The sequence below is a fragment of the Dermacentor andersoni genome, chromosome 2, assembly GCF_023375885.2.
Source record: "Dermacentor andersoni chromosome 2, qqDerAnde1_hic_scaffold, whole genome shotgun sequence".
Classification (NCBI taxonomy): Eukaryota; Metazoa; Arthropoda; class Arachnida; order Ixodida; family Ixodidae; genus Dermacentor; species Dermacentor andersoni.
The window spans coordinates 12,938,044-12,963,141 of NC_092815.1; the positions used below are offsets into that span (position 1 = coordinate 12,938,044).

Below are 25,098 nucleotides of genomic sequence, written 5' to 3' on the forward strand. Positions count from 1 at the left end.
ATGTTTTGTATTGTATAGTTACAGGAGTAGCTGAAGGAAGTGCAGATTTGCTTTCTTTACGTCAACACCGTTACACGGAATGTCACCCTTCGCCCAAGGGCACAAGCGTATCTTTAATCTTCCCACTCGCTAGCCAGACCTAGCGACTTCCTTAGGCGCGTTCAAAAGTGTACAAGCCTGCCGTTATTGATACCTCGGGTTAGAATCGTAATTAAGATGTCAACATGCGCGCTGCCGACACTATTCCTGCTGTGTTCTCTCCCTCGCACCATCTACGCTATGAAAACGCGTGTCTAAGGTTTAAAAGTACTACTAGCTGCAACGCGGCCATCTTAATTTGGGCATGTTAGCTGCGTGGGAATGCCTGCTTACAGAATTTCTCATATCCCCTATTCTGATGCGGGACATATTATTAGCGAGGGCGGCCGGCCAATGTAAGATAGCAGTTACGCAGGAAAAAGAAGAGAGAATGAATAATATTTAATTAGTGTAAAAAGCGGGGAGGTTCGCCGGAGGAGCGTGCCTCTGACCTGCTACTCCATACAGGGCTAAAGGGCATGTGGAGAAATCAGGAAAGTAGATTAGGATAAGGAGTGATGATGGAGAGAGATAAAGAGATAGCAAAGAGAGGAAAGGCAGGGAGGTCAACCAGACGAACGTCCAGTTTGCTACCCTTGACTGGGGGTGAGAGAAAGGGGGAATAGAAAGAAGAAAAGACGACGGAAGTGATGACTGTGGGTACAGTGAAGCACCGTAACTCCGAAGTGGAGTTCCATAGCTAATGATCTGCGCGTTGATGACATCTGGGACGACCAAAGAGTCAGTGGTCGTTGTACGAATAGGGGGGGGAGAGAGAGAGAGAGAGCAAATGATAAAGGAAAGGTAGGGAGGTTAACCAGGACTGAGCCCGGTTGGCTACCCTACACTGGGGAAAGGGAAAAGGGGACGGAAGGCTGCAGGTGAGTTATGGGGCTTACTCAAGACTTGCAAGCACTGGATTAAGAGCATCCAGCACTTGCACTGCACTATGTGGGACCGAAGCATATCACTTCCAGTTGCCGGTCTTCTTCGGACAACTTATCGGCAGTCGGCGCTGTGGACTCTACCGCAGTGCGCTGTATTCTTTGATGTGACTGTGGCTCCGGCTGTGACTCCGGCCCGTGGCTTCGGCTGCGGAATCGGCTGTGGCATCGGTCGTGGCTCCGGCTGTGGCTTCGGCTGTGGTACTAGCTCTGGCTTCGACGGTGGCTTCAGCTGTGGCTTCAGCTGTGGCCCCGTCGGTTGCTTCGGCTGTAGCTTCAGCTGTGGCGGTGGCTGTCACTTTGGTAGCGCGGGCCAAGCTTCAGTATTGGTGTTGTGCGGCACGCCCTTAGAATCGACTCCGCCAGACTTAGGGGGCAAAGGAGGAGGAGTTGTCGGATGTAGCGCGCTATCCACGGAGGCATCTGCGTTCTTTGAAGTCCGACGGCGTCGGAAGCATCGCTTTCTAAGCGCCGCAACAGCTTCCCGACGAGACGAATGGTCTCTCGCCATCTGTTCAAGGCCACCCTTTCCTTCTTCATTTTGGGGCAGTCCCCACTATGTGAAAAGCACCTGCTGTGGGGTCCAATTGGATCAGGGGCCATAGCAGCACAAGAAGGCACTTACTATAAATATGTACGCACGCCCTATAGATGTACACAACACCTCTATGAACACAATAGAATACGTACGATGTGATCATATTATTGCGGTAACATTTATATGGACACTCCATGAGCATTCCTATCATCGGCGTCGGCGCCGCCGCGATGTTCCCTGTAAAGCCTAAGGGCGATAACATCGTCGCCGCATTCCGTATGCTGTATCTGAGAGTGAAAGCGTGCGAAGGTGAGCCGACGATGGTGGCTAAATTTTGCGCGCGCAATGGGGGGAAAGGCGGGGAGCAAGCGCGCCGTCTTCCGTCATGCGCAATGCACCGGAGGGAGGGGAGTGATAGGGGGGTGGGGGTTCCTCTCCGGCTACGGCTGCATATGGCATGGCCGGGCGGCGTATTTACATTTGCTAGTAGGTACAGCGGGGCGTGGCACTTGCGCAGACGCCGGACGTTTGCGCGCATGCGCGGGTAAGAGCGGGTGCCAGAGAGGAAATGTCGGGACTTTTGCTCCTTGAATATGACTCTGCCTAGGCACTGCAGAGGAGTTTCTTAGCGCGTGTTGCATGCGCTTGTCCCTAGGTGTGCCGGCAGAAGTCGCGGGGCGCGGTAGCGCTGAACTTAGTCGCAAGTTGGTGGCTGGACGTAATTATATTTATTAAATCGTGTTTTTTTTACTAATTCAACACGTGTCATTATTTCGCATTATTGGCGGCGCCTCCAGGATACCAAAGCGGCAACGGGGACACCAAAGCTGGAACCCGGACTGGTCCGTGGGTTGGGGCTCGCAGAGGCCTGCGCGCGCCAGGGGGGTATAAGATCGGCTGTCCGCTTTCGCGGACAGCCAATTTTTTATGCCAGCGCCCCCTGGCACGCGCAGGCCTCCGCCGCCCCAACCCACGGGCCGCCCTGCGCCGCCTGCTTGATTATAACCTCAGGTGCTCTCTTGAGGCTTCCGTTTGCCGGTTACATGTGCCCTCCTGGAGCAGTGCTTGTAAAAAATCCACTCTATCGTTGCGACGAAAAAAGCGACCCGCGACTTATACTACTACACCAGTCAGAACCTTGCCCCTTCAGACACAGTGATCACTAAATGGGGCGTCCGTGCCCACTGCCTCACCGCGCAGGCAGCCAGAGGCGAAGCGTAAACAAACTCAACCGCACTCTGCAATGCCGGCATGCCTAGGGGACAAACGCGTATACACGCGCTAAGAAACCTCGTCCGTAGTGCCTAGGCCGAGTCACATATTCAAGGGGCAAAGGCAACACCCTCGAGATTTCTCTCTCGCACCCGCTCATACTCGCGCCTGCGTAGAAACGTCGAGCGCCGCGAAAAACGCCCCGCCCCGCTGTACCTACTAACAATTGTAAAGGTGCGGCTGGGTATGTTCTATTGTGAAAGCGACTTGGGATGGGGACACTGTGCACCGATAGCTGATAACTTTGCGCTCTGCTCGCACCGCTTAGTTCGCATTGAAGCGAGAGACAGCACGAAGGTCAATTCGGTCGCTGCAGCTCCCGCGCTTCCTCACTCCAGCGTTTTGAGAGGAAATGTGCGCGGTCATCAAGTGACATCTGTTCATATTTGCTTGTGCACGCGTGACATCATGCTTGTTAATTTAATTAGTAAGCGAATGTTTACAAGTTTAAACGACTAATAAAACTACTATTCTTATTTCGTGTAGCTGTCTATTAATTCGCTATCGCAATCGATGCTTCGCCTTTCCGAGGAAACCGACTTCTTAAAGTTTTCTAGAATTTTTAAAGAAATCGACTGTCATGTTCCAGATAACATAAACATAGTCCTTGAACTAGATCATTCAGAGAGGCGGACGTTACTCGCACGAGAAATCGAAACACATATTCAACTAATTCACGCAATTCACCAATTAAATTATTCATTACTTTACGGCATAAAGTGCAATTTACAAATTGTGGCTGGTGCGTTTCCAATGCGTACTTACTTCAAATGAATTTCCATAATGACACCACTTTGGAGATATGCGCTATCAAATTTGCTGTAAAAATGGATTGTTGTTCTACTTATTTTTTTAACAAAACCCTCTTTTATGCATTGAAGCACAAAAGTAACTGGGACGCCCATGTATTTTGTGGGACACTTTGGGAAATAATATATCGAAACTGGTGTCATCCTAGCGAATAAGTTCAAGTAGACAAGTCTTGCAATATTACCGGCTACAATTTGTAAGTTGCAATATGTACCGTAATGCATTTAATCACAAAGTGAATTAGTACATTCCGTTAATTAGTTAAATATGTGTGATGATCTCTCGTACTAGTAATGTTCGCCTCTTCGTATAATCCAGCTCAAGGACAAGAATTATGCTATTTGCCACAGGCGATGTTTGACAATTCCGGGAAACATAAAAATGATTATGCTGTATACAAGCGTACAAATTCATAGGCTGCTACTACCACATGCGTAATAACTAAACTCGCGCAGCTCACAACAGTCAGTGGTAGACATCTCGTTAATTCACAGCCGCTTGTCAAGCCCGGTTGAGTCGATCCTTTCTCCTCATCTTCCTGGGCTCCTAGAAGACTTTCCTCTGAAAGAGTCCGGCAGTTCGGAGAAGACATTGTCGCTAGAAGTGTGTTCCGTGCAGTCGCATACTGCGGGCACACACAGAGCACACGTTGAGTAGTCTCAGGGGCAGACCAGACTGCAAAAGTCAGGATTATTCCAATGTACAATTTTCGTCGTGTATTGTCGTGTATGTGCAAGTTTAAAATTAAATTATGGGGTCTTACGTGCCATAACCACGATATGATTATGAGGCACGCCGTAGTAAGGGACTCCGTATTAATTTTGACCACCTGAGGTTTTTTTAACGTGCACCTAAATATAAGTACACGGGTATTCTTGCATTTCGCCCCCAACGAAATTCGGTCGCCATGGCGGGGATTCCATACCGCGACCTCGTGCCCAGCAGCGCAACATAAGTCTCAGCCGACGCCAGCAGTGTCTTCTGGTCTCGTCGAATCCTAAGGGGGAGTTGAATTTCGAAACATGTGCCAAGATGTTGCAGGTGGTCGTGGCAATGATTGGGATCCGTCCAATGTTCTTCTAGTGCTGTTCGCACCGAACGTGAAATAAGGGCGGCAATATGAGTTCGTGAAAAAGCGATTCGTATGAATATGCTGTTGGTTGGTGTGTGCCACGGTTGCTTGAGTATCTGCTTGCTCATTGCTTGCCATACCACAGTGGCTTGGTATCCACTGCAGTGTCACTCTATGGCCTTTATCATGTGCTTCTTTGTACGAAATCATAATGTCAGTGACCATGAAGTTGCTTATCTGTATTTCGAACTCGGCTTATATAATTGTAAGGTAGTTGTAGCGCCGGCCGAGCATCACGAATTATTGGGGGCGAGGTCTACCGCTGAAAAAGCTGGCGCCGCCGTCGGCATGACGTGGTATAAGGGATCACATGGACATAGCGGCCGCGTCGGCTGCTTCGGAAGTGCCGAAGAAAGCCGAAAACGAAAGTTTAAGAGGAAGCTTTAGCTCGGGCCCAACTCCGACGCGGCCTATTCAAATACATGTAAAAACGCAAAAACGTTTTTCTGAGATAACCCCTGGACCGATTTTAATTAAATTTGTTGCATTCGAGAGAGAAAGTTAAATTTTAGTGACTGTTGGAAGCGGAATTTTGATTTAGGGCTTGAATTTTGTTAAAAGGATTTTCAAAAATTCAGACGCTTGAAAAAAATAGAAGCACGAAGTTTACAAGCTAATAGCTCTGCATCAAGAACAGATATCGCGATTCTGTAAACGGCATCCATTAGACCATTCAAAGCGGACAAATTTGACACGTCAGTTTACATCTTACGTGATTTTGTTACGTTGTTTACGAAGGTTCTGCAAAAGTTGTAATTACACATTACTCCATTTTTTGAGGTTCATGTGTAACATATCAATTTTGTCCGCTTTAGATGTGCTATCAGGTACAATTCACAGAATTGTGCTATCATTTTTCGTTGTTGAGTTACGGAGTTGTAAACTTGATAGTTTCGTTTTCTGAAAATTTGCGATTTTTGCCAAGTTTTTATAAAAATTTGACGACCGAAATCGAAAATTCGAAACCAACAGTCACTAGATTTTAAGTTTTTCTTTTAAATGCAGCAAACCCCGTCATATTTGGTGCAGTGGTTGCCGAGAAAAACGAATTCCCCTTTTACATGTATTTAGATAGGAGCACCCGAGCTAAAGCTTCCTCTTAAAGTTCCACTTGTGCTGCTGTTCTGATTAAGTGGGGAGGTTTTCCGGCTTTGGGGGTGTGTGCTTGACAACACTTGAAAGCCCTATAGCAGGTAGTGGCTGCCCTTGAAGGCGTCCAACATGGTAGGCTATCGCTTGGTGCCGCAGTGCTGGACGTACGCAACGGAGCCCGGTGTCAGCCTTCACACGTCTCCGCAGGACAAGAAGCTGCGTGAAGCTTGGATCGCGAAACTCAGAAGCGGCAAGCAGCCACCGCCTACAACTCGGGTGTGCAGCAAGCACTTCCGCGAGGAAGATTTCTGATTTCTAATACGGCGTCGGGGGCTGCGAGTTCGGTGACTAGCAGAAAGCCCCTGCTGCGACGGTCACCCGCGCGCGCTGCCCGGTTAATGTATGGACGCTTTGGTTTGTGAACTTGTTGATGTTAGATACTGGCAAGTTCACTGGAATGGAAATGGAACGGTAAAAAAACATTTAAAAAAGGCATGGCATATGCTCACGTTTGTGTATACCAAGCAGGGGGTAGCTGGTCGCTGAGAAGACCGATAACCATACAGTGTGACGCAACCTGAGAAATAATGATATTGAAACATTGAAGACTGTAGAACAAGAGAAAGAAAAGATAGAATCGTTGCGACGGCAGACCACAAGTCGCCGTCATAGGCGTCCAAGTCCCTAGTTGTAACGGGATTATTTTTGAACTAGTGTCCTCGCAACAATGTTTGCTTGCTTGTCTACTGTCAAATGTTCATATACTGCGGCCTAGAGCTCACGGTACGGTGCGAAACCGCGCTCCCAGCGAAAGCGAAACATTCTGCGCAGACAAGCATGCGGACGCGGTCCCCGCGAACCCGTGCGATCGCTTCATTGAGGCTCCATTCTGTTATGCCCCATTTGGTTATACAGACAGCCCGTTATAGGAACACATTTCACATAGCTTGCTCTCAGCGATGGTCGACCTCTCACGCAAGAAGCCGATTCGGGTGACTGCATCGCTCCGACCGCGCGTAGTGGGCGTTGAATGTGCGTATTCGGTAAAGAGATATAGTCTATGATCCATTAATTGCGTGTTTTCTGTTTGCCTAAGCTTATTAATTTAACAGGAGAAAACTCCCATCGTTTCGAGAGTACCTACATAAATGTCCAGGAAGGCTACCGCTTGGTGGTTTTATTGAGCGCCGACAGCCAAACCTAAGAGGAGCGCGCCGCGTTATCTCTCATACTACGCAAGCGAGGCGCTTCTGACAGACTGCGCTTCCATAAGTCCTCGCACGCAATAGTCTAACGCCTGTTGTCTTCCTGACAGGTATGTCAGAGTGCCTCTAGTATTCCAGTTAGTTCTGCTGCCGAGGAACAGGTGTTAGCAGTGTGTTCAAAGGGGCTCGTTGGTTCATCTTTAGAATAAAAAACAGAAACGCACCATAGAATTACACACAACAGGTGCTGTGTGTAATTCTATAGCGCTGGCTAGCGGTGCTGTTATAGCTAGTACAAGTGCTGCAGAAGAAGATGTCGTTGTGACCGATCCATCCACATATACACTTTGTTTCCCTGTACATACGATAGATATCAGATAAATTAATCAATTGTGTCAAGCCGATTGTTGGTACTTCGAACGAAAAGCTTTGTAAATTATTAGGTGTTATGTTGCTGCGTGTTTCTCAAGCTGCCCACATTGAGGTGAATTGGCATCACACTCTCAAGAAATCACGCGCGCAGTGGACATTTGTTCACACTTTCGTTTTAATATGCACTGTTACTTCAAGCAGCCCTGTCGACGGAATAGTGAAAACAAGCACAATAAGCAAGAAAATAATTTTACGGCGAGTACATTATCATCTCCAATCCCGAATTTTTTTCCCTTTTATCTGTCTCCATTCACGCGAGGCTCGGAAGCGTTGGGTCGATGTTGCACGCCGACGTCTCCATTGCAAACCGTACACTAACGAAAACATGCCACAAGCGTTCACACCAAAAGCGTTGCGAATGGCGATGGTTATAACGTTTGTGGGATGTTGCGTTGGCCTCGGAGTGCTTAACGCCTGCTTCACCTCCGCCGCAGGTCGGCCCGGCATTGCACCATCTTCGGGATTTTTGTCTACGCGTGGACACGATAGTACGACACGACGCTGCAAAAGGACGGCGGTTTATTGCCTCAGTAGCAGCAGTAGCAAGTACGTGATCGTACCGGTGCTTCGCGCGTCCGTTAGCACGTGTGTTTTTCAAGCCACGCAGCCTGCTTTTTGTAGCTTCCCCCTCACCGGCGGCAGGCGGTGCCGCACTGCGGTGGCGGTGTTCCCTCATCGGCCGCGCAGTGCAGCACGCAGCCGTGCTTCGCCGAAGTGGACGAGGCGGAGGCTGCGGAGAAATGTTGCGGAGAGCGCGTCGCCACACGTTCATACATCGTACAGGTAGCGAATGATATTTTTCTGGCTCCGGTGAGCTAAAGTGCTGAGAACGTAAGGCCACACCGTTAGCCTAAGGCGATAGTCTCTTGAGAACGTATTGTCATCGCACTTTATAGCCCACCCACGGTGTACATAAGTTACTTTTTCGAATAATGTATCTCAAAGAAGCCCTAATGTCAACCAGTAGTGAAAAACGTGTGCGCTGGTGGAAGAAACTTTAGTGATAGGTGGGGAAGTCAGCCGAGCAGAAGGCTTGGCATGCCACTACGTGTTTAACACATAAGAGATCAAAGGACAAGAGAGAAGAAGAAAACGCACACGCATCAACTCGCACAAACACTTGGGAAGCGGCATGAAAAGAACATAGTGGAAAGCGGAGCGTTATGGCGTCGTCAATAAACAAGGTCTTATCCAACTCTGTGGCGCATCTAAATTGGCACATATGGATAACAATAGCACCCAAGGAAAGGAAAGGACGTGTCAAACAAAACTGCGCTCTCTTTCTCTCGTAAGCGGGACGTCGTGTGACGCGACTGCAAAGGTATATGTCATGCGCACTTTCTCGCCACCCACATGGAAGCGCCAGGCTTAGGGCACAAAGTGCCCTCGCACAACAGACTTCGTTGTGACTTGAGGATGTCGTGAAGTACCGGAGCAATTTCATAGCAATTGCTTTTAAATGGAACCTATGGCCTATAATGACTGCTGCTTGTTTCAAAACACGACAAACGATTTGTACCGCGAAAAGTTTCTTGTCGCTGTTTCGACAAGTACCGCCCGAAGGTGTTACACTGCTAGCACACCCAAAATAAGCGCCGTGTTATACCAGTAGCTCACGTCGTGTCGTAAGCAGTGGACAGAGGCTGGTGCAGAGGTTCGAAGCCTTGTTACGCAGAGCCACATCGGAGACATCAGTGCTTGCCGCTCCGAGAGCGTCGTAATCTCTTTTAACGAAGATGTTACTTGTGCTCTCTGTGCAATGCGTCCGATAACGTAGCACATGCGTGGATGAATGGCTGCTCTGGCACTGACTACTCGCAGTGCACGACAGCGCTGCGTTCTCTCTGAGGGCGGAGATGCGAACGGCCCGAAGCGCGCGACTCCCGTGCGCGGTTCAAGCAGGTCTTCTGCGTTTACGACGAGCGCTTATCGCCTGCCCGCGCGCTGAGACAGCCGACACGACGCTGCAGGACGTAACGGTCACCCTTGGCAAAAAAATAAAAAATAAAGAAGAACCGTAAAGTGGAAGGACATACGAGGAAGGCCATGAAAGTACGCGAAATGCACCGCAGCCGTGCATTTGGACACTCGTGGACAGGCTGTACGGGATTCCCTACCTTTATCGTGCGTAGGACAGAATTAACCTTGCTACAACGTCGCTGGGTGCGCGTCATCGTATTCAAGCGTCTCAAGTTACACAAATATCTCTCCCGCCTGACTTCTTCTCACGCGCCATCTTTGGATTTGTGCAGTGATAACGTCTTCTTGAAGAACGGCGCTGGTTATAATGAGTTGTATTTTTAATGTCGAAAACTCGAAAGGTAGGCTTCTTTGGTACTTGAAACCCGAAATACACTACTCACGCAAGAATAGTGAAATTACGAAAAAAAGCAATAAAGAAAAAAAATCTCAACAGGCACTAGACACAATCTAAGACAAAAGCACACAAATATTGCACTGACTAGTCTCCTTCTGTTGTTATTGTTGTTGTTGTTTCACGTATGTTCAAGGCTGCGCTAGACTTCTTGCTTTTAGTTACCCAAATATAATCTCCCCGTCGCCTGATGTTTGCAGTTACGGATATGCACTTACGTAACACGCGACGCTCTACATTACAATGCTATTCCAGTCAACCGACCTAATTGAACGACTGTGACACTCCCGCGTTCTTCTATGTGTGTTCGTTTTCTTTTTCTTGCTCTCTCTATCTCTCTCTTTGTGCTTTGCTTCTTTATCTTTGGGCCTCCCCTTACCCCTTCCCCAGTGCAGGGTAGCAAACTGGATATCTATCTACCGCTTAACTTCCCCGGCTTTCGCTCCTTAATTATTTCTCGCCCTCACTAATGGTTGCAGAATGCTTGATGAGATGTTGAATGTACTTGCGCGAAAAGATAAAGAGCGTTATTGAAGCGGAAAGTTTCTCGCTGTGTGGCCATTGACCGGTCTTGGGTACTTGTGATGGTTTTTTTGTTTTGTTTTTTGCTTATCTTTTTTTGACCAACATCAACAACTCGTCAGCTCCCAAAATATGTATTCGCCTTGGACAAGGTGCCGAAGCTGTTCGCTTGTTTTCGAGCACGGCAGCAAAGTCTGCTTTCCTGACGAGAGAAAAACCACACGCAGGCGCGCCCATGCAAAGAGCGGGCCTGTGCAAACAGCCCCAAGACCGCGCGGTCTCAATACGGATAAGCGCGCGAGTTGATAACAGTTCTGCTTACGATGCCACGTGTTTCGACTCGCCACGACCAGTACTTGAACGCGGGGACGAAAAAAAAAAAAGCAGGTACGGCACGCAGCGGCTGTCCGGAAAGGATAGCCCATTTCGGCGAGTCACAGCTCCGGCGCTTAACTCTGACAATAAATAAATAAATAAATAAATAAATAAATAAATAAATAAATAAATAAATGTGTTAGCCGTCGTGGAAGTTAGCAGCTGTAAGCTTATCAGAAGTAGGTAAATACGAGTGTAAATTAAGAGTGATATTGGTGGGAATCGTACGGCAGTTGTATGCACATGGTTGCTCAGGACCCGAACGCTGACCAGACACGATAGCCGGCAACGTCACAGCCGGTAGACTGACCAAACACAAGCAGTAATGAAAATGAGAACTGCGGCCTAGTGCAGTCATCACCTGATTAACCGATATGAGCGCTGACCAGAGGAGGAGGCAATGTTTTCCTGAAGATAAGTACAAACGAGGAAGAAGAATCGCGAGCTGGCCGAAACGGTACATTTTAAGGCAACTAGTAGATCGTAGCATTGCGTGAGTAAACGATTAGAAGAAGTGGAGGTAAATTATCAAGAGCGATGACCCGATATAGAAATAGGACACTGCTGACAGAAAACCCTGATCCAGCCGACAATAGCAATGGGTCACAAATTGTAGCTTAAGACATCTCTTGACGCATTTAAGAAACTGTAATTGGTTCTCTTCGTGTTTCTAATTCATAGGATAGGAAAGTTGTTCCTCCCTTAGCCAATCACCCGCTGGATCCGCCATTGCTTCAACCCAGCGAAGGCCGCCAGCGAATATGTGCCTGTGGCATAGGTGCATCCCTAACTACCCCCCCCCCCCCCCCCCAGAAAAAGAACAACAACGTTTGCGACAAATTCAACCATGCCTAGCCATAGCTAATGTTGGCATGGATATATAACCTACATCGCATATGTTTAGCTGCATTTCTCGTGCACTTCATTAAAGAGGATTCACGCATGTGCGCGCTGACGATCTCTATAATCAGATCTCTGTCACCCTTTGAATACGGAGCTCCACATCGCGCTTGGCCCTGGCGCAGTTCAGGAAATAGCACACAAGACGGGACTCGAGCGCAGAAACAGGGAGCAAACGCTTCCTTCCGGTCACCGGCCTTACAAACAGCTGCCAACGCCGTCTTCCTCAGCGGCGAATCAGTCTGTGGCACGTGGTGGCGGCAGCCGCGCCTCCATCTGCGCGAATTCGGTTTGTTGCCCACGGCCGCGCTCACATTACGACGAACAACCTCGAGAAAGGCGAAATCAGGCGTGCTGTCCTGCACACTGGCACATCGCATTGACGTGCTTGCTCTCTTACTACACATGGACACGCTTCTTTGAGTGGTGGTATGTTAGCGACGCTTAAATAGAGTATTCCACGCAGCAGATTGCACGCGCTAGGCTGTTGATCAGACATACAAAAAAAAAAAAACGGGAACGTCGGCACCACTGCGACTACCATTAGCCTGCACCGCCATCACTTCATGGAATCGCCAGTCACGGAGACACTGCAATATGTGGTTTAAATTTCTCAGGAACTGCCTGTCTGTCGATGCACTCATGGGGCGAAAGAACCTCAACGTATGGTGGCAACAGTGCTCGAGCTCTCGTATATTATAATCTAGCACACTATAATTATATTAGGCGCGATGTGTGTGCACTGCAGCGCTCTGCATTGTTCAGCCGTTCGCTCCTGTAAGCCGCGTTTTGCCTTCTTCGAGTGAGAGTCTAATAAAAGAAATGTGCCCCCGAAACGTTGCGCGCCACTGGGGCCTTGTTTGCGTCACAACCCGTGGTGCGCGGATGCGCTCTGTGTGGAGGGACGAGTCGTAAAGTACTCGGCGGAGAAAATTGGCACACCGTAAAACCCGCATGAATGTCGTAAAGATATGCATTAGGACAAAACCGGAGGACAATTATACCTGATTAGCGCGATTTGCATGCGCTCGTAAACCCGTGTTCGCAGTAGTGCCGCTTCGCAGGCTACTCCTTGAACACTCACCATTGCTTTATCACACAGAAACCAGAGTTGGAAGTGAGTAACACGATCGCCACATTTCTCCTTTTCTTTGATCACCGCCTCGTATAGTTTCGTTGGCCTCAGGTATGCCGGTATTGAAAAAAAGACTGCCTTTGTAATTTTCTTCGTCTTAGGTACTAGCTCCAAAATTCACAAGTTCCCAGTTTCCGAGATCGCGGCACTGTTCACATGCTCTCGGGCTTGTTTCATTGTACTGAACGTCGCAAATGCTCAGGTTGTAAGCGTCTGCAACTACTGACTGTTGCAGTAGGAACGGAAACCGACACCGAGAACCGGCTAAAGATGATATGCAACCCGCACACTGGCGTCAACTATTGTATTGGGAACGGTTTACGTCCATCCCAAAGTGCAAGGCGACGATATCAACCGTGCCTGATCGCTGGACATTTCCATATAATTTATCAGCTCCAACTCGAGGTCGCAGGCTCTATCCTAGCCGTGATGGCCGCATTCCGATGAGGGCAAAATGCAAGAACGCTCATGCACTTCGATGCGCGTCAAAGAAACCCATGTGGTCGAAATCATTCCAGAGTCCCCCACTACGGGGTGCCTCATAATCATGCCGTGATTCTGGCGCGTAAAATACCAGGATTTAATTTTTAAAAACTATCAGCTCTGTCTCAGATATTGTGCTCCGCGCTATGGTCAATGACTAGTACGCAGTATGACATTCACTGCTCTTTGCGGTTGCTTCTTCCCGATCCGTTAGTTTAAGGTGGAACTGATCATGTTTAAGGTATTGTCAAGTAGACAAGCGCGGGGAATGTTGCCACCGAGAACTTCGTCATGGCCGGAAACATAAAGTCAGATTTGTCTCGAAAGACGACCGAATATTCTGCATCCAAGGCAGTTTCACAAAGGCACCCTGAAAACATTCGTGACTGATTACTCAACAACACCGCAAGTGAGAACACAATAAAGGGAGAAAAAAAATCTTAGAGGAAGCCTGTCAAAAGCTGAACTACCACTGACCGATTGGAAGGCCGTCTGCTTCTATGAAAACACTTAAACTACATACTCGAGTACATCTCACCTGTCCCTCCCCTTAGCAAAGCTGCGGGACGACTGAGTGGTTTCAGAAGCAAGGGAACACCCTTGCTTCCGAAAATATTTCATAATATTTCATTTGTTGCTTTAACGCGCTGTTGTTTGTATAGCTGAGCCATTTAATCCTTAATGTTGTTTTGACATATGGCAGATAAGCCTGCGCGAAAGTACGTCTCTCTGAAAGAATGTGCTGATTATCTAACAGGTTCGCTTACATGACCGACCGTGTTACGAAAACACGCGTGCGAGAAGGCTAGCAATCTCATTTCACTTCCTTGCATGCTGACCCTCCCTCATTCGGCGCCCTGAAAGCACTTATTTTTTGTACAGTAAGACAGTTCTTTCCTATAAGTTTGTTGCTGACCAGTTCTCCGCCTTTCACCTTTCTACTTAAATAAACAACTTTTCAGTTTGAGTGAGGCTGGCTCAAATACTCAGAACGTTACGTGTTCTGGTCACAATTATGTACGTCGCCTACGAGCAGTAAACGTTCAATGTAACGGCTGGAGAGGTGTGCGTATGTGTGTGCCTTAAGGGTAAACGAGGGGGGGGGGGGGAGGAAGGACTGGTGCTTATGTGTGCAGGGTTGCCCAATACGAATGGTAGCGCTTAGCCAGTAGTCGGACAACTATTATTTCACAGCTCTTGGGCCTTGGGCCTCACTCGATATTACTTGTTCTGTACGACTCTTCTGCGGAAGAAGCTTTCACTGAGCACTTTCTTGATTTTGGCGCAAGGATATGAACAATTCAAGGTTTTCAGTGGAGATCAGGTATTCCCTTTCGGTTCCCTTTCGTGTTGATTTCCACTGTCCGTCCTCTTGGCCTAATTTGTGACATTCGCCCCACATGCTTCCCACGGTATGCTATAGTTATAGTCACGCCGCCTCGACCTTACGTTATCCTTGTGTCAAGACGTGCTTTCGGAAAGTACAAGTGATGGTACCACGGATCAGCGCGCAACACCGAACTAAATAGAAACGAAAGCGCTCGCCAGAGTAACGCCCGTGGAGAGCGCGCCGCATGGCAACCGGTAACAGGCAGCCTCACCTGCCCAGCTGCGGCCGTTGGTAGCGCCGTCCGCTTCGAAGAGCTTGCGCCGAAGCAACGCCAAGTAGTGGTTCTGGCAGGCGCGGAAATCACTATTTGGTCCGGCCAGAAGCCCAAAACACTCGTTCGCCTACAGCGGACGGACGGTGCGGTGGCCGACGGGTGGGCCTGGTCGACGCATGAAAGTGCGAGGGAGGAGAACACTTTTCCCGATGTCCGCACGGGCGAGCGCCGACTCGGAAAAAGAGGCTTCTCTCGTTTTATCTCCTGCGCGGTTGAAGCTCGGCCGGGCGAAGTCCGCGGCGCCGCTTTATCGGCTCCTGTCAAAGCAGCAGCAGCAGGACCAACAGACGATAGGCCGCCGCGGAGGCGCCGCGGCGTGCACTGGCTCTTTGCCTGCCTCCTCGCGGGTTCATTGAAGGTGGGGCGCGCGCCTCCTTTGTCTCGCCCGAGACGAGGCTGCGCGCGCGCGTTCGTGCCGCCGGCGCGGGCACCCTCCAACCCGCGGCCACCTTAACAAAAACAACATCCTCTTTGTCGGCCATTGCCAGCGCGCCGTCCGACGGCCGCTCAGAGGTCATCCGCAACCCATGAGCAGCGCCTTGAGCGGCCTCGTCAGTCGCCGCACCGTAAAGAACCGAACCAAAGATTACTTAGCGCGACTAACGTTGCGGTGCCCGGTGTTACTGCCGTCGGCCACAACATGGGATTTCCGCCTGCTGCCGGGCTGGAAATGTAAGATAAAAGACAGGGAGGTTAGCCAGAATATCTTTCCACTTGGCAACCATGTGATGGGGGAAAAGGAAGCAGTAGGAGAGATGAGAAGGAATGCGTAGCTGTGGAAAGGAAGTTATGCAGAAGTCATCGACGATAATTATCAGTGTAAGCGAGTAGCCGAACGTTTCTAGAAAGATATTCGCTTTATTAAACAAATGATGCAGTCGATGGCGTGCAACCCATTTTGCCGACGTTTCTTGAACAACTTCGAGCAGTGCCTGCAGGATCAGACACCATTTCGAAGCAGTGCAGCCTCCATGCTTCTTCTGCAACGGTCTCACCTATACGACTGTCATCAAGTTGCTGACTTGGCTGTAGACTTGGAGGCCATAGAGTAAGAGAATTAGAATTTGTAGAAGGGCAACGTGTGCAAGTGGTCTGCCCCGTCGAACAAGCACTCTGTTCCAGCAACCTGAATCCGCTGACGAAACACTGACTGAAATGTCCCTGCTACCGCAGCTCTCCGCTCTTTACTCTGCACCCCCCGCACCTCCCGGTGGCGAGATTTAACGGGTTGCGTCGGTTTGTAACAATGATGTTGACAATGAAGGCAACAGAGGAAAAAACAAGGGCGAAGTGAAACGGTGAATTTGAGCTATGGCGTTGTTAGGATCGGCCTGCAGGGGTACTGCTCTGCAAAGCTATTTCAGCCCACTGAACGTGCTTCGGTCGACCCGCGGTGCTGGCGCCCTTCGGAGAACCAGCGAGGACGACAGCGCTAATCCACCATGCGCCTCGTTCGGAGAATCGGTGACGACAGCAGGGCGGGCCACGTTTGGCACCCAACGTATTGTTGGTTGATTTGCCGGGTCTTCATGGTCTCTCTCGGCAGCAAGAAGAGCTTCCCCAACAAAAGGGTGCTTTGCGGAACGGGGGCCCCAGGATTCGTCACAGTCTGCTGACACTCGTGGCGACTACAGGAGAAAGGCAGCTCTGGAATTTAGAGGCGCAAGACAATGGGAAAACGGCGGCCGCGCTGCGGGGGTCAGCTCGGGGAACCGACGCGCCTTTCAAGACTCAAGATAATGGACAACCGGCGGGTCGACTGCGTTGACGATGACGTCGAACGGTTCTCTCACCTAGGGATCTAGGGAGAACGGAGTGTTTATAAGCGGCTATTTGTCGGCTGCTTGGGTGTGCTCGTCGTCGTGCTCGGTGCTCGTCTGCGTGCTAGTAGGGTGCTCGTCGTCGTGCTCGTGAGCTGCGTGCTCGTATGCTGTATGCTTCGTTTTGCGGGCTCCATTTGGGAGTCACGCTAGACTGTGTAAATGTATCACTTGTTTAAAATGTAATTACTGTAAATAAACCTTGTTCACCTAGTTCCTCCCAAGTTCCTCTCTACGACCTTCAACCCTTACAAATGGTGGCAGCGGCGAGATCGCCCGACAACTCCTACAACTGTATGCCAGCGGTGGGATCGTCCGACAACTCTTACAGCGTGAAGGTGCAGCGCGAAATATAGTGTTTCGTGATGTGGCCTAACCACATCAATAATAAAATGATCTACAAGCTAGGGGATGTTCTTCCCATTACATTCGGTGGCAGCAGTGGGATAGCCCAGAAAGTTGAGATGGTCGAAGCTGTAGACCTCTTGAAGATAGGAGTGGTGAGCGCACTACAATAGAATTTTGAGACATGCTATCTCGAGTGAGAACAAACGCTACTGGAATTTGCGAGAAGACGTGGGCCTTCCGTGCTACCTTGGTTTACGTCTCTGGAGCTCAATGAGGAGGAGGTCGTTTGTGTTAAACGAATGCGAGTTGCATGAGTGTGGGAGTAGATCTAAGAGGTGTCTTGACGTTCCGTGGAGAGCTGCGACTTGTGCGACTCCGACACGTACTTACGGCGCAGGAGTCGAAAGAAAAGGTTGAAAGGTACCCTGGCTCCACTGCAGAGCCGGTCGAGCGGAGCGTGCGTCTACTTGTCTTTTGCAGGTCAAATCACTGTGCGTCTCTCACGTCTCTGAAGATCTAACCACATTCAATGCCGGGACAGCACGGGGGTGCCGACTGCGCGAAAGTGCCTGGAGTGTTCATATATAATTGCTGTCACAATAAAAGCATGATTGTGCTCTTGCGGTCTTCTGTTGCGATTACGTCACGTGTATGTTAAAGGAATATATCTTACGACAGTGGCCACTCGTCCAATTTGTTGAGCAAATCCGTGTATGATCGTCTCTGTGCACGATACTGTGGGAAATGGCACAGAATGTGACATATTTCCTCTTCACTACAGGGGTCGCATTGCATACCGTATGCGCTGTCGGCTACCATTGTGCGGAAGTCGTCGTTGAACACCACGCCCATTCATTGTCAGAACACGTGAAATGGATGCATTTCAAGCACACAAGTGCGTATTGGCGGTACAATACAATAAGTTTTTTTACCTCGTGTGTTCTTCAAAGCGGCATTGATAAATGCAGATCTTTTCCGTGGAATGGTCAAAAAGCTTCATCTACACATTGCTGTAAAGGGAGAGGGGGTTGTTGAGAGGAAGAGGCACTATTTTCTGTAGCCCTTTAGGGAGCACGTCTCAACGCCTTCTGTACGGGGGGGGGGGGGGGGGGGTAAAGAGGAAAGAACAGAGAGAATGCCGTTGGGGTTGAAGCACACATAGCTGACAGCGACAGGCAGGTGGCGCATTTACATCTTGGACACCAGCCACGTGTTCTCCAGGAACCTAAACAGTTGCTGCCTGCTGCGGAACAGAAATATAGATGCCGAGACCGCAGCAAGGCCGTACAAAGGATGTGGAAAGAGAAGCCTTCTCTTTGTAATTGGCGGGCCAGAAGCGGAGCAAGTGATTCATTGAATTTTCTTTATTGCAAGATCGTGGGGACCAGTTGTGCTTCGAAGTTGGAACCCTATAGTCCGTGGCATCATAGGGAGCAGCCACCTCCTCGGCACGGTCGACGAGCCATTGCTGGCCATTCGCCGTCGTGCCGGTCAGCCGCTCCTTCCAGGAGTTGAGGGTGGCGTTAGGAACGGGAGGGACGTTGGGAATGTCTTGGCAAAGCCAGAGCACGTGCAGTAGCGTGGGGCGGTCGCCGCAGTGCGGGCATTCAGCTGGACGACGACAGGGATTGAGTTAGCAGTAGAAAAGGGGCATCGGGAGAGTATTCGTCTGTAGTTCTTGCCAACAGACAGCCTGTCGGCGAGTAAGGGAAAGATGAGATGGGGGAAATGTTGGTGACTTAGGCATATCGCAGCAACTTGGAATGTGTACTAGAAAGGCTACAGTCGGATGGTGGCAGAGCAATCACCAGCGGCTCGGTATGAAAGTTCTAGGGCCAGCGCATGAACGCGCTTATTACCGGGGATTGCTGCGTGCCCAGGCACCTAGACCAATCGAAAAAGTATGCGATGGGGATGCTGGGAAAGATTCGAGAATGGACATAGTGGTAGGACGCAAAGTGTTCCTGGGAGTCTGTGAGGCTCCCAGGTACCTGGGAGCATGATTTATTTATTTATTTATTTATTTATTTATTTATTTATTATTACCCTCAGGGCTTACAAGAAGCATTATAGAGGGGAGGGGCTTCAGTATATCAGTACATAAAATACAAGTAGAAGTGAAGAACAGTTATACCGCAAATAAGATATAGCAACAACAGGTAAGTGAGCAAAAAAGTAACAAGGCAAAAATAAACACTTAGAAATCAACTAACAAGAATAAAAAAACGAAAACACGGAACAATAGCAATGAAAGAAAACAATAGGAATAGGTGACAACGTGGTAGTGACGGAGTTTTGAAGTAGGCTTATAATTCGTTTGATAGTGCTCTGCGAAAACGGTCTGTATCAGTGATAGCGACTAGTGACGCAGGCAGGTGGTTCCACTCAAGACATGTTCTCGGCAAGAACGAGTATGAGTAGGAAACTGTGCGCTGCGCAGGTACATTAACTTTGAAGCGATGATCGATACGTGCGGAGACATAAGATGCGGGTGTAATGTACCGGGACTTGAGCTCGTGGTTATGATAGTAGATTTTATGAAAGAGGGAGAGACGAGATAATTTTCTTCGGGAAGAGAGAAGGGGAATGCCAAGAGCAAGTTTCATGTTAGTAACGCTAGAAGTACGGTGATAATTGTTAAGAATGAAACGGACCGATCGATTTTGCACACTTTCAAGGATATTTATTAGAGTAGCATGCCCAGGGTCCCGTATCGAGCATGCGTATTCGAGGTTAGGTCTGACATAAGTGACGTAGAGTTGTTGTTTTAGTTTCGGTGGAGCTAAAGAAAAGTTACGTCTGAGATAGCCTAGCATGCGGTTAGCTTTGGACGTGATGTATTCGATGTGTCTTTTCCATGAAAGATTGTTAGCAATATGCACACCGAGATATTCGTAAAAAAGTACTGGGTCAAGGGGAGTATCATTAAGTATGTAGGCGGGGCAAGCTGACTGGTTACAGGAAATTCTCATTGTTTTGCATTTAGAAGTGTTTAGTTCCATAGGCCAAAGCTTGCACCATGCTACAGTGTTACTGAGATCATCCTGGAGTGTTTAAGTATCGTTAGTGCTTTCAATCTTGCGGTGTATAACACAGTCGTCAGCAAATAGACAAATGGAACTTGCAATTTGGTTAGGAAGATCATTGATATAAATTAAGAAAAGTAAGGGTGCTAAAACAGAGCCTTGAGGTATCCCTGAACCGACCGGAACTTCAGGAGAATCATTATCATTAATGCTTACATATTGTGTACGGTTAGAAAGAAACTCTCGAATCCAGTTGAAGACCAGGGGATCAATATTGGGGGTAGAAGGAGGCAGGGAAGAGGTGGAAGAGATTGCCTTACCAATGGCACGTTCTTTCAGGAGGGAGAAATCGATTAATGTACGTTCCGAGGCTGCGAATACGGTCATGAGATGAGAGTCCGCTACTACCGTAACTTCCCTGCGTTCATCCGCTGGGCTGGCGTCAGTGAAGGGCGCATTAACAGCGCTGCAGTCCGCGGGATATTAGCGCTGCAAGTAGCGCGACAAATGGTCCGGGCCGGCAGTATGGCGAGTAGCGTGTATACAGCGTGGAATACGAGATACCGTGAGTTTGGCACTGACTTCACGGAAGGGCCGTATATGTAACCAAGTGAACTAATAAGATTCAGTCCCTGGGTCTTGGAAAGCATGCACGTCAGCTGGGCTTCTAAAAGTTTCTCGAGAATGTCAGTCGCCCAAAGTCGCTCCATGTTAAGGGTAGCCGTGGGCATAAGAAGACCAAGTGCAAGTTTCTGCGCTTTCCTTGATAGGGTAGACATGCATGCGGGTACAGTGCGCGTTAAGTTGTGATAAGTTAGCTGGTATAGTAGGCGTGAGTGTATCAAGGCATGCACAAGGTGTAAGGCATCAGCCTGTTTAAAGCCATGTCGGCGGTTAGAGTGCCGCTGAAGCATGTGTATCAGTTGGTTACATTGGGTGCCCGTGTTGCTTTGGCGTTGACTTGTAAAGGGAAACCGAGCACCCTTATGAACGATTTACGCGGGACGGGTTTGACATCCAATGTGATGTAGAGAGACAAGTCTGTCCGCCAGCGTGTTTTGTGCCAACGGTTAGCTCCGACTTGGCAGGAAAACACGTGAGACCTCCACGCCGGATGTATTGCTCGATGGTGGTAGCTGCTTCCTGCAACCGGGTTTCAATGTGTCCGAGGGAACCTGTCTTTACCAGACAGTGATAACGTCTACGCAAAGAGAATGATGAACATCCGAGATCTGATCGAGGAGTGGGGAAGACCTCGCATGGCAAGCTTGAATAGGAGTAGAGATAGCACAGAGCCTTAGGGAATGCTGTGGTTTGATAGAGGCTCAGTAGGGGAGCGGAGCTCCCCAAGCACAAGGCTGGCACATCGGTCACGAAAAGAGAGAATGAACTTTAATGAAAAGGTTGGCTCAGTGGACTAAGCAGGGGTGCGGGTCAGCGATGGGGGTCATAAAACAAAGAAATAATAAAAAGGAAGAAACAAGAATAAAAATAAACAAAACACTACGCGTTCATAACCTGCCGATCGAGGAAAGGTACGAACTTGCTAGTATTTATAAATCCTAGAAATACTAGAAATACTAGCAAGAAATACGCATGCAAACACAAGACTCATCATTCAGGCAGCGGCTGTTGGAGAAGGCAGCTGCGTTAGCAAACCGTCCAAAAAGCGTTGACTGTTAAAGAACTTGCTTACCTGTGGTCTGTATGCGGAAGGCCGCCTAGGCCTTGGCGTGCTCTTGTTGATTTGTGGTGACTATGTTGACTTCCGTGATTGTATCTGATTGGATTCAAGTGCGAGCGCTTATATATACATGCCTTTTTGTAGTAAACGCCAGTTGTAAGTCAGCGCTTGTTCTTGTCACCATACTAGTGTCCCGTTCCACTCTTGCGCTGTTACATCAGCATGGGAGACGATGATGGAAGACCGACTGGAGCGGAAGTAGCTGGAATTGGCGCCTTCCAAAAACCGCGAAGCAGAACAGCGGGCACACACAGACGCCGCAGAACCAAGCAGAAGTGAGTACCTTCGCTTCGAGCTAGCCTGTCTCCTACCTGCTCATCGGGTGTCTCGGAAGCCAGTGCTTCTGGTTGGGAAGACCCAATAAAGCGTTTGATTTCTTTCTATTTTTATCAATGTGTGTGTGTGTGTGTGTGTGCGTGCGTGTGCGTGTGTGTGTGTGTGCGTGTGTGTGTGTGTGTGTGTGTGTGTGTGTGTGTGTGCGTGCGTGTGCGTGTGTGTGTGTGCGTGTGTGTGCGTGCGTGTGTGTGCGTGTGCGTGTGTGTGTGTGTGTGTGTGTGTGTGTGTGTGTGTGTGTGTGTGTGTGTGTGTGTGTGTGTGTGTGTGTGTGTGTGTGTGTGTGTGTGTGTGTGTGTGTGTGTGTGTCGTGCTCGTGCGGTGTTACGGTTGGCGTGTAACACCCCCGACAAAAAGGATGCTCTACCACCATGCCTCATCGAAACGAAGGATGGATTCCTAATTTTCCATGGTTGTCTCGAGTGGGTGACCGGTTTGGCAGGGCCCCGCAGTACTTACGGGCCCCTTCGTGTGTGTGCATGCCTAAGCGGAACGAAGGATGGATGCCTAATTTGCGGTGGTTGTCTCGAGTGGATGCCGGTCTGGCGGACGCCCCGCAGTGTTCACAGCCCCCTTTGTGTGTGTGCGTGAAAACCCGTGAAAACCCGTGAAGACGTCGACTGCGACAATGGATCAGCCGCCTAAAAACAACCAGACGCCCTTTCCACGAACTGTCAAGGTCTACAGGAGAACTTCCGCGAACCAACGTCCCCTAGGAGAAAGGATAAGCGCCTACGATCCCGGACCTGCTGGTTGCCACCTGCGGAGGCGGGCTCGTGAATGGTCGACGGCCTACGTGCGACCACGGAACAGCCGCTTGATGAGTTCGCAGGCGTACGTTCTGTGGAGCCTTGCCGACTCTTGGAGCGCATCCGCTAACCTTCACTTCCTTGTGCTTCTCGCGCGCACAGAGAAGATACGCCTGCGGCAGGGAGGATTCGTGCCTTAAGTCAAAGCAGCGGCCTCTTCCCCATCTTCCAGGATGAAGCGTCGGCTGGCAGGCGCACGGTGCCGAGGGCAGCAAAATTAATGCACATATTCTGCGCAACGCTCTATCAGCACGTGTATTGAGGTACACCTGTGCAGGTGTGCATGAACCTCAAACGCGCTCTGCTTAAAATACTTCGTGCTGTCGCGAGTACTACGAGGAACAAGCAACACTTAAGCAACATGTGTTTTAATATGCACAAAAGCAAGCTTCTACTGAACGCGAACTATGTATTCATAGTGTACGTTCTACGTGCCTCAAATGCACCATATGCGCTGTCAAAAGCAGGAATCACTGACCTGCAAGGCGTTCATTGTACAGATTCTGGTACGCATTGGTTTCGGCCTGCGATGGCACGTTAGCATGATTCCGCCAAAGAAGGCAAAATTTCCCGCGGATATTCCTTCCTCCGTTGCCATTGCCGTGGCGCGGTACATTACGTACAGCGTTGCATGCAAAGTTCATTTCACGAACTTTAGTTCCTCCTGTCCCACCTGGCCACAGCAACATCCGGTAGAGCACGGTCCGGATTACGCAGCGCAACAAAACACGGAGACCAACGCAAACCTGCCGCACGGCGCCTTTGCCACGGTACGAAATCTACGGAGCAACACGTGTGAGCGTACAGAATTATAACAAAGCCGCCATTGTGGCCCGAAAGGCGTGGCCGCTACAGCAAAGAAATAAAAAAGCAGTCAAAGAAAGCAGAATCTATTACGTCATTTCCTCCACACTTTTCTCCTAGTGCGCTAAGGGGATAGGGCCTCTCCTCAGTTTCCTTCCTCCATGTAAATGCATGACACGATTTCAGACCCCCCAAATACATTCCGGTACTAGCCCGATGACGAAGGCATTCCTCATCATAATTTATGCCACTAGTACTCAACTACTCGTATTAAAAAGATCATTTCATTAGGTTACAAGACGGAAGAAAATGCTACTTGTCTACTTCTGTTGGATTCTAAGAAAAAATAACATTTTGACGTTACCCTTCAGTAGTATGGGTTGTCGAAAGGTTTCGTTTTCGCTCGACTCTGCGCGCTCGACACTGCGCCGCGTGCGCTTTGGAGTTTTAGTCGTTTCGTTATCGCGTCGTGCTGCGCTGGTTCGGCTGGCTCGCGAAACTTGCATTTGGAACAAGCAGCGAGAATGCTACGTACATATGATGTCGTGGGATGCGCGAACGGTCCGCGGAACTTGGCCAAGGGCAGTTGCAGCGGCGAATCCAACGTTACTTATCACTGTGTGCCAACGAGTGAACCTCTCCGTTCTAAGTGGTTAAGTGCCTTACCTCTGCCACAGTGCGTTGACAAAGAGACGAAAAATCGCATTGTGTGCTCGCCGCACTTTCGTCCAGATGATTACGAGTTCAACGCCGACTTACTGAAGTCGTGTGGAGTGCCTTTCAAAGCAATGCTTTCCCGTAGCGCTGTTCCGTAGGTCTTGCCTGCATTCTCCGAAGCGCAAGAACAACTGAAGTTGTTCTTCAGTGCGGCATTTAGTTTTCAAGAAGGAAAAGCTACAAATGTGCGAATATGTACTACCATGACATACAGTTGCCGTCGTAGTGGTACGCAACGACGCCGGCAGCGCGAGCCCTCAGAAGCAGGTCACGTTCATCAGTGCTTAAATCGCTGAAGTCGAGCCCAGCATCGCGAGCCAATGTGTCGTTGTCAGGGTCGTCCATTGCAACGAGCGTCAAAGTTGGCGTCATAAAATGATGAACAAGCTTATCGTCGCGCGCTTTCCCTTCCGCTAGTCACCATAGTTCCGCTTTCGCGCTGCTGTCGGCTCTGTCTTGGCTCTGTTTCTGGCCGCGCATTTGCGTTTTGCGCAGAAAAGCCGTAGCGCCGTCTGCTGCCGCCGTTTTACTCACCGACGGC

The 25,098-nt window shown here is 49.4% G+C and overlaps 1 protein-coding gene across 1 annotated transcript in view; it reads right to left on the reverse strand.

The window, feature by feature from the left end:
• Positions 1–15,397, reverse strand: part of LOC126542982 (uncharacterized) — a 73,781-nt gene extending 58,384 nt beyond the window's left edge. Inside the window, exon 1 of the mRNA XM_050190121.3 lies at positions 14,894–15,397. The gene's annotated coding sequence lies outside the window, so the exon portion shown is untranslated. The remainder of the gene's footprint in view (positions 1–14,893) is intronic.
• Positions 15,398–25,098: the final 9,701 nt, after the last annotated feature.